This window comes from Hyaena hyaena, unplaced genomic scaffold, assembly GCF_003009895.1.
Source record: "Hyaena hyaena isolate Hyena2069 unplaced genomic scaffold, ASM300989v1 scaffold_682, whole genome shotgun sequence".
Taxonomy (NCBI): Eukaryota; Metazoa; Chordata; class Mammalia; order Carnivora; family Hyaenidae; genus Hyaena; species Hyaena hyaena.
In genome coordinates, this window is record NW_024081315.1 from 1,038,296 (window position 1) to 1,048,611 (window position 10,316).

A 10,316-nucleotide genomic window follows, 5' to 3' on the forward strand; every position below is an offset into this window, starting at 1 on the left:
TCAGGAGGAAGAGGTCTCAGCTGGGTCCTTGCCCACATTCTGAAGGTGACTGGCTCTGGTCCCCTGCAACAGTCCCAGCCGCAGTGACTTCCTCTGGGAGTCAGATGTATGTCCTACCCGTTCTCTAGGGTGTGTGTGTTCCCTGTTAAATTTTGATATAAATGCTCTTGTTCTGTTAAGTTTGAAACAGGTTTCTGTTACTTGCAAACTCGTGGATAGTCTATGAATTCAACCATAAAAATAGCTAGCATTTATTGTGCACATACTTTGCAACAGGCACTGGGTTGTTTTGTTTTGTTCTTTTTTTTTTTTTTGAGATGGGGGGGTGAGAAGAGGGAGAGGGAGAGAAGTGAGGCTCACTCAAAGTGGGGCTCATGCTTATTCAATGTGGGACTCAAACTCATGAACCATGAGATCATGACCTGAGCTGAAGTCAGGTGCTTAATGAGTGAGCCACCCAGGAGCCCCTCAGGCAGTATTCTAAGTGACTTACAGGTTTTAGCCCTCTTGATAAACTTTGTTTTTATAAACATCATGTGTTGTTGTTCTAAACATTAATCACCATTACAATTAATTTACAACCACTATCAGCATAAATAAACAGCTTCAGCAATCCAGGATCACATAAATTTGAGTTGGCTAAGTTTTATTTGTATTTCAGTTGATTGAAAAATCTAAGGTGTGCCTGGCTGGCTCAATCGGTACAACATGCTACTCTTGATCTCGGGAATGTGAGTTCAAGCCCCGCATTGGACATGCAACCAACTTAAAAATAAATAAATAAAAAGGAAAGAAAAGAAAAATCTAAGCCACTGATGTCATGAGAATGCATGAGTCATGATAGCCACTCCTCAAGTGAAATAGCATTGCTCAAACATTTTTTTAAAATTACACACTACGCACATTTTTATTTGTTTTAAGGAAATATCTGACAATTGTTCAATTCGATAAATTATATAGAAGAAATCTCCCAAACTTTAGTCTAAAAAATGGCAGAAAATAAAAGCTTTACATTGTATATTTTGTAAAGTAAATTTGTAATTTACTTTGTGTTGTATAATTTTTAGAAATTGCATTGGTGTGAGTGTAGCAGCCTCAAGTGCAGTGATCAGATATTCTGAATTCTTCTGTGAGGTGAGGACCACAGTTCCTGAAGTTTGGAATGCGACCAGAGGTTTGTTGAGGGCCCCCCAGGTGACTGTGCAGCTAGCCTTATGATAGAGCTACTTCTGAACAGGCAGGGCTCCTTTGGGGGCCTAGGCACTGTCCTTGGGGTCCCAGGGGGTGTTAGTGTGTTATTGGTGAGTCAAGTCATTGACCAGGGACTGCCCTGGTCAAAACCTGGCTTCCAGATAATCAATCATCTCTTCTACTGCTTCTCTCCACAATTCAGCATCTGCAGGAAGATGTGGAGCCCCCTTTCCAACACGTTAGACACTCGAGTTTCCACCCTTGGAAGGGGTGATGAATGGAGTCCCATGGTATAGCCAGTTGGCACATGTGTATCCAGGGGATGGCCTCACACACCCATCCGAGTGTCACTGCCACAGTGCACCCCGAGCTGTGAAAAGTGACAGTCAGCAGAGCAGTGTTGCCGATCTGCTCTTCATGGGCCCCAAGTCCCTTTGACTGATGTCCAGCTGCTGCATTTAGATGGATTGAGTGCAGGCAGCTGGCTCACCCACGGCCGATGCAGCAGGCCCAGGAATGGCCTCTGATCACCCACCTTCTTCAGTGCGGAGCTCATGACACCTTCAGACATTGGGGTGTAAGGAACATGCCGCCCAGCTCCTTTGCCTTCATCTCTTCCCTGTTGATGACCCCACCCCTCTGAACCTCCCAGCTTTGACCTGGATGATTTCTCTCCTCAGTCTTTATGCTTCGGACTTGATGCCTGGCACCTTTTCTAGAGGTGATTCTTTCTCTCTTCCATCACTGAACGGCCATATACCATCTTGGGGAAGCTCTGGGACTCTCCCATATGGTAAGGCTAGTGGAGGGGCTCCATGTGGCTTGGCCACCCTCCCTCTTCCAATATTACTGCCCCCCCATTCAAATTTATGCCTCACCACTTTATGGGAGACTGTGCAAGTTATCTTGACCATTTGGGTCTGTTTCTTGTATAAATGAGGTGGTGAATTCCTTTCTCACAGGGCTGTAGTGAGATTTACTGATTATATATTTATAATATATAATAAATATATATATATTTCATCATAACGTAGTACTCAAATGGTAGCTAAATAACTCTAGAAATGGGGCATCTTTCTGCACTTCCCTTCGCCCCCTCCTTGGTCTCTGGTTGTTATGTCCTGTCCTCCCCACCTTGTCCCAGCTCCCTTCCCCTATCAGTCAGTAAGGGGGACTCAGACAGAGCACTTCCCTCCCCTAGTAGCAGAGTATCTCTCATTGGCTGCCATCACCATGGCAACTCGCTGGCTCCTCCCTGCACCCAACCCCCCTTCCCAGAGCCGCAGCTTGGGAGTTCCAGACTTCTCAGCGATGGAAGGAGGAGGAAAGAGAAGATGGAGGAGAGGAGAGAGGAGCCCTTGACTGCAAAGGCGGCCACGGGGTTCAAGTTTGCTTGGATTCCTGATACCAGCCTGGCAGGCAGTGTGGTGTCTATTATCTCTACATATTCAGGAAGCCTTTCGATTTCCATAAGCACTCTTGATTCTCTTTGAAATGAGACTATGGCCTGGGGCTTGGGGGCCTGGGTTCCTGGTGTGTGGCATGCGTGATAAGCATGTTGTTCCAACAAAGGAAGGGTTTTCATCCCACTGCCTTCACAGCGCCACTGAGGTTACATGACAGGACCCACATGAGCACACTTTGTGAACTCCAAAGACAGCCAGGGGTCCTTCATTATTTTGGTCACCCTCACCCCTACCCAGTGTGGTGGCCCAGAGTGGGGCAGTCTGATGGGTGCTTTCTTCTCCTGATGTGAAGTGGGGGGTTGGAGATACATGTCTACATGGAGCCCTGGAGAACAGCACAGGGCCCTGGGCAGTGCCAGCCCGTGGGTCCTAGCTGTGAGGCCCATGCCAGGGCCTGAGAACCTACTTCCGGCCCAGCACACTCGCGAGTGTATACACCGCATGTCTTCCACCTGCACAAACTGTGATGTGCAAATGTCCTTCGGTGCTCTCGCCATTTAAAGATGCTTTAAAAGCATGGGCTGAATGCAGGTGACTTTTGTGTGTTCTCAGTCAGCAGGAATGTGGTGGTAGAGGGTGAGAGCCAGTGAAATTGACTGTGGCCGAACAAACCCTCCATAAAAAGGGTGAGATGATGAAATTCTGACACAGGCTATAGTGTGGATGAACCGTGAGGACACAAATACTAAGTGAAATCCACCAGACACGAAAGGACAAATACTGTATGATCCCAGTTACATGAGGTAATACATGAGGTAATGAATTTGCTAGAAGAGGCAAATTCATTAGGACGAAAAGTAGATTAGAGGTCACTAGGAGCCAGGGGGAGGGGAAAGAGGAGTTTAATGTGTTTAATGGTTACAGAATTTCGATTTGGGAAGATAGGTTCTGGAGATGAACGGTGGTGATGGCCGCACAGACTGTGAAGGTGTTTAATGCCATCGAACTGTATACTGAAAGGTGGTTAATGTGGTAAGTTTTGTGCTATGTATATCTTATCACAACAAAAGAAATCCACTCTCTCCCTCTGGAAAGAAGGCGGTGAGGTGAGGCCAGGTGGTGGAAGGCAGGGGTGAGGGGATGGAGAGCAAGCTCAGCAACCTTTGATGGGAGAGGCATTCTAGAGAAGGGGTCTTGTTTGGCAGTCTGCCTGGCCTTGCCACTTCCGGCTGACTGGCAGGCTGAGAGGGTAACATCAGGGGCTCCTTGCCTCCACTCGATGAGGGACCTAGGGAAACCATCATGGGTGACCCATCAGTTCCGGTCAGAGTCCCATCTGTTTTAGGAATCATCAGGGTAGTGACATTCCTCAGCTTCAGTCATGGTCTTCTTCCTTCTGGAAGGCCCCGGGAAGTAGCGTGGGCTGTGAGGACCCACCAGCTCTAGCAGGATGCCACAGAAGAGGCGTGGCCAACATCACAGCCAGGTGGCAAGAGGGACCTGCGTGCTCTCCTGGGACCTGCGTGCCAGGCCCTCACGTGCCCCAAAATCTGAGGATGTCTGAAGTCCCTCCTTGCCTTCTGACTCACTGTTCAAATCCACCAGCTCTTCTGACAGAGCTGGAAACAAGCATCAAGCCCTCTGGAAGCTATTTTTAGTGTTCATCTGTTCTTTCTGATTTCTCCTCTAGATGCCATATTTTCCCACCCCCAGATATGAAAGGGCTAAAGATTCTGGAAATCCTTCATCATTCCTCCTCTCCAGGTGCTCTCTCTCTGGATGGACAGCTCAGCTTGCAAGCCGTGCCCTTCACCCCCACCCTCTCGTACTGTTCCCTCCTTCTTTCTGCATCCCCACCCTCACCCTCTGGTCCCCAGCTCCACAGGCAGCATGGAAAGCAGGCTATTTGTCTGACATCATCTTCCACTCCCTGGCCTGCTAAGAGTTACTCACTCAGGCAATCCCTGTTCCACCAGCGGAGACTGTCCAATTGCCAAGCAACCCACTGTCAGCCAATCACAGAGCTCAGAGGTGATGTCATGGAGAGCGAGCAGTGGTGCTGATGTGGAGAGAAGCCCAGGGTACCACTAATTGAAGGAGTGAGGAAGGAAGCAGCTCGCCTGAACTGGACTGCAGGTAAGTGGGAATGAAGTACAAATTCTTTAAGGTTTTTCAGACAAAAGAAAAAAATTATTAGCAACGACGGGGAGGAGGAGCGAGGGTCCTGGCGCCATTTGCGCCTTTTGGTTTCACTCAATCAATTAAACTTTGTGAAATCCTGGCTGAAATGGGGTGAGGTGAAAAGAATGGGGCTACCCCGAAGGGCAAGGTGGGGCTACAGGCAGTCCTTCTGTTCCAGAGTTCGGAGGACAGGTGGGAATTGCCAGGGTTGATTTTTTTTTTTTGCGGGGGTGGGGGGAGGTCAGATGTCCATGGTGAGTTCTTTCTGCATAATAATGTCTTGTTGCTCTGGGAGAAAGGTTTTGTTCAGAGTCTGGCTTCCCCCGGAGCTGGCTCTGACCCACGACTTGTTTCAAGCTAGAAGCTGCTTTGTGTGTTACATTTCCTTCCTCAGCCAGTTTTTCTTGGCTCCCTTCTGCTGTGTATCATCCTTTTCTTTCTCCTCTGTCTGCACCGGGTTAGTTTTTGCTCTTGGTTCTAAGGATGCAATGAGATCACCACCTCTTCCTGGCTCCGCCCCGCCCTGAGGTCAACCCGATGGTACCTGGGCAGAGTCCGCTGGCTGTTGGGCTGCAAACTGCGGAGACCCACAAGTGCCACGCCCTGGTCCCTGCTGGTGGCCAAGCAGGGACACTCCTCACTCAATCCACCACCCTCGCTTAGAGTTTAGGCATTGCCTTCTTCTCATCCAGTTGACCAGGACCCGGATCCACTGTCCAATGGCCAGCCCCATCCCCACGTGGCGGTGCTTTGTTTCATTCCTCCCAGGAAGACAGGTGTGGAGGGGTCCCATTGTCCTGAAAAAGGGCAGGTGCCTTGAATCCTTTGGGGGACTCAGAATATTGAGGTAGCCTGAGTCCGAACACCCTGGGTAGGGATGTCCTCGTGTCTCAAGACCAAGAGATCAGTGGGAGGGGATGTGGCCATTGGTGGTTCGCTGGAGTCTTGTGGGGTGGGCGGCAGATTGAGAGAGAATGTGGGAGAATCTGTCTCTACTGAGGCTGAGCCCCTCTCAGGGGGGAGGAAACCTCTCCCGCAGGCAGGCAGTCAGGGTGCTGGGGGAATGAGATCATCCTTCAGTTGAGGAGATAATCATAGTGCCGGAGCCGAGCCAGCGGGGAGGAAGCAGAGGGGCAAGGACAGATTAGCAGCTCCACTGAGCAAAGCTAGAGTCTCCAGAGACCCTGCTCTGTCCTCTAGGGACAGCTAGGTCCTCCCCTTAGCTCGCCCAAGCTCGCACCTTGCTGCTAGGAACTGTGCTTCCACTCCATTTGAAACCCACTTGTCACCAGCACCAGAACACCTGTCAGCAGGTCCCAGACCTTCTGAAATCCCCAGCTCTACCTGGGCCACTCCCAGAAGTTTGGAGTGGAAGGGGATCTTTAACTGCTAGATGGGTCCACCACAGAGCATTGTAGGGAGTGAGCTCCCCATCACTGAGGGCATTCAAACAGAAGTTGGATGATCACCCAGCAGATTGGTTATAGAGATTTCTGCATCGTGTTGGAGACTGGGCTAGATTGGTGTTTTTCAAACTGTAGATTGAGATCCATTAGTAGATGATGAGGTCAAATTTGGGGTTTGTGGCAGATTTTTTTTTTTCAAATAAAATGGGGTTAGAGTAGAAAAAAAGCCAAAACATATTCTATGCAGTAAAGTAAATGTTTCCTATACCATTTTTAGTTATATAAATTATTTATAAATAGATTATGTTTGTTTATAAACATATTTTATAAATGTCTTATTTATAAATAAATACACACATATTTATGTCTATATTTTAGTTATTTGTATATTTATGTGTATGCATGTAGATGTATCAGGGGCTATATATGTGTGTGAGAGTCAATATTATGACATACACATCCTGGGTCATGCATGATATAAAATGCAGTTCTTTATTGTCAGTCCCAGTAAGAAAAAAACATTGGCTAAGTGACCCTCATGACCTTTTCTAAGACTATAAGCCTAGGGATCATTCTTACTAGACTATGAACTTCTTTTCAAAAATCTTTAATTTTTAACTGTGGTAAAATACACATAACATGAAATTTACCATTTTAACCATTTTTAGTGTCCAGTTAAGTGATGTTGACTATATTCCCATGGTTGTGCTGCCCTCGCCACCATCCATCCCCACCACTGTTTTCATCTGTTCAAACTGATACTCCATCCCCTTTGAACACTAACTCTTCATTCTTCCCTCCCCCACCCCCAGCCCCTGGCAACCCCTGTTCTACTTTCCATCTCTGTGAAGTTGACTATTCTAGGTACTTTATATAAGTGGAATCAAACAGCATTTGTCTTTTTATGACTGGCTTCTTTCACTTAGCATAATGTCCTCAAGTTTCACCCATATTGTAGACTGTGAACTTCTTGATCTTTTTAAACATTTTTTAACATTTATTTATTTTTGAGAGAGGGAGAGACAGCGTGTGAGTGGGGGAGGAGCAGAGAGGGAGACACAACATCGGAAGCAAGGTCCAGGCACTGAGCTGTCAGCACAGAGCCCAACGCGGGGCTCGAACTCACGAACTGTGAGATCATGACCTGAGCTGAAGGACTGTGAACTTCTTGAAAGAACTATCTTGTTCAAACATGTCCTTATGACCACATACAATATTAACTGTCAAAAATCCAGTTAAAGTTTAAGTGGAAAACTATCTTGTTAGGGAGATACGATGTTCTAAAGGACCCATCAAAAATGGAAAAATCTGGCTTAATATTGTCCTTCCTGAGCAGAGAGTTGAACAGACATACTATTGGCCAGTGGGTGGTGGGATTGCCTTGCATTTTTTTTTCTTGGTATCTAGATTTCATTTTGGCTCAATAAAAGAAATCCAAAGGTCCAGCATGGTTGGCTGCTTCTCTCATCCAATTAGGTCATTTAAACCATATTTGCCCTATGGGACATGAGTCTGTTGACTGATAAGATTTAAAGTAGGGCAATAAAGAGTGATAAACTGAGATCCAGATTGTAACGTGTGACAGAAAAGAAGGCAGAGAAGGAAGGGAAGAGAGAGGAAAAGAGAGGACAGAGCGTCTGTATTAAACCAACCATATAGAAAGAATGGGAAAAAGCAGATGTTTTGTGCTGTTGATTTTATTTTATTTTTAAAGTTTATATATTTATTTTGACAGAGAGAGAAAGAAAGAGAGAGAGAGAGGAGAGAGAGAAAGGGGCAGAGAGAGAATGAGAGACAGAGAGAATCCCAAGCAGGCTCCAACATGAGGCTTGATCCCACGAACTGTGAGATTATGACCTGAGTTGAAACCAAGCATTGGACACTCAACTAACTGAGCTGCCTAGGTGCCCCTGTGCTGTTGATTTTAAATAACTGGATATTTTCAAAATCAAAATCCTAATCCAAGAAAGGCATAATTTTTCCTGAATGCTTAAGATCCTTTCTCCAGATCCCTTGATGTCTTTCTATTATTTCCCACTTACCTGGAGACTATCATTTGCAGATACAGAATTCCCAGAGATTTTGAAATCATTAGGTAGGTAGAGATGAGACATTAATTTGAGGAGGGGAGAGAAATTTGGGAGAAATTCTAAAACATGCAAAATGTAATTTTTATAATGTTCTGCAGAGAACCAAACTCTACCCCGCTTTTTTTGGCTTGGCTAATAAACATTCATCATGTATGATTGAATTTGTTTATTAAGTTAGAATTTGCTATATTTAGAGATGTGATAGTCTGGAAAAAGGTTATTTTGCCTTTTTTCTTTGAGGAAGAGTAAGGACAAAGAAAATCTCTTCTGATATTTTAAGGGATATGTAAAAGCATATTCCAGGCTTTTACAGTTTTAGTTCTACTAAGAAAATACACAAATGGAATGCAAATGTCAAATATCTTCAGGCTAAGGAATGTCTATTAAAGTTATCATTTTATATACACATATATGTCCTCGCATCTCTCATAGTACATATAGTAGGTTCTCAATAAATATTTATCAAATGAATAATTTAAGAAGGAAATCACTAATAATAATCCAGAACTGACAAAATCAGAAGTTTTGTAATGAAAGGAATTTAAGTATGCAGAATCTCTCATCCCTCACAAGGGAAAACATTAGGTACTGTTTTCTTCTTAAAGAAATAAAATCTAGATATAAATTATTTTAACTTAAAGATCAAAACCAGGATGTAAAACTTACAAAGCACCGGTGAAGAATGAAAGAATAATGCAAACAAAAATAATATTGCAAAAGGTGAGAATCTCCTTTGACTATAGGTTAAATGTAGGTTGGGAACCTGGCTATGTTCCTCTTACTTAATCTTGGGAAAGGCACCTAACCTCTTGGGCCTTCTGTCTCTTCATCTGAAAATGGTGGGCAATGCTAGAGATCTCCATGCCTCCTCCCATCTGTGGGCAGAGAGCTTGCCCTCTGGTAATGTTTACAAATCTATTGCTTGTTCTCTGCTGATGTGAAAATGATTTAATTTATTACACTTGGTAGGTCATGTGTATGCATTTTATTTTATTTTATTTTTATTTTTTTATTTATTTCTAAGAGAGAGAGACAGACAGACAGACAGACAGACAGACAGCGTGAGCAGGGGAGGGTCAGAGAGAGGGAGACACAGACTCCGAAACAGGCTCCAGGCTCCGAGCTGGCAGTCAGCACAGAGCCCGACGCAGGGCTCGAACCCACGAACCGTGAGATCATGACCTAAGCAAAAGTCGGACGCTTAACCGACTAAGCCACCCAGGCGCCCCCATGTGTATGCATTTTAACAGGACTTTCTCAAGCATTGACTGATGCAAGAAGAACTTAGTGGTGGGAATTTTAAGCTCTGGGGCTGCCCATGGTTGGGAGGCAGAGGTGGGGCAGACAAGCCTTTGTGTCTTACTTATATTTACTCTTGGCCTTGGATATGAGGAAGGACCATGGAACTTTGATATAAGAAGATATCAGATCAAATCCCATCTTTGTCATTTTCTGTTTATATGATTTGAGGCAAACCAAGTCACTCACCTGAATTGGTCATCAGTGAAATGGGTATATTACCTATTTTATAAGATTTTGAAAGAATGCAATGATAGAATATATATGTTCAGATTACAACCATGTAAAAATAATGAACACCGGGGGAGAGGACTAGAAGGAAGTGACAACAGCAAAAAGTAGCAAGATGGCAAGGATTTCTTTTCTTTTCTCTGTCACAGAGTTGCTTCAAAATAAGACATTAATATGTTTGTAATTAAAACATTACATATAAAATGTACATATGCACATATACACAATTGAAAGTGCCTGATAGACTGTAAAGTACTTCAAAATATTGCTACTGGTATAACTAGGACTCAGATTACAAGAGCTTTTTCCATATGCTGATACTTCCAAGTAACCCGAGTCCAGGGTCTCTCATGGTACCCGAGTTGCAATGCTTTACACTCCATCTAGAGACCCTGAATGGAAGTCTATGCCCTGGAACTTTGCTTCTATTTTTCCTTCCTTCCTTCCTTCTTCCTTCCTTCCTTCCTTCCTTTCCTTTCCTTTCCTTTCCTTTCCTTTCCTTTCCTTTCCTT

General features: G+C 44.8%; 1 protein-coding gene across 4 annotated transcripts in view; it reads left to right on the plus strand.

The window, feature by feature from the left end:
- The first annotated feature begins 4,466 nt into the window (after positions 1–4,466).
- The window catches only part of STMN4 (stathmin 4), a 21,508-nt gene continuing 15,658 nt past the window's right edge, over positions 4,467–10,316 (plus strand). The window contains exon 1 of one of the 4 annotated variants that reach the window (XM_039217372.1): positions 4,467–4,733. The gene's annotated coding sequence lies outside the window, so the exon portion shown is untranslated. The remainder of the gene's footprint in view (positions 4,734–10,316) is intronic. The other 3 variants (XM_039217371.1, XM_039217374.1, XM_039217373.1) reach the window with 3 other exon arrangements.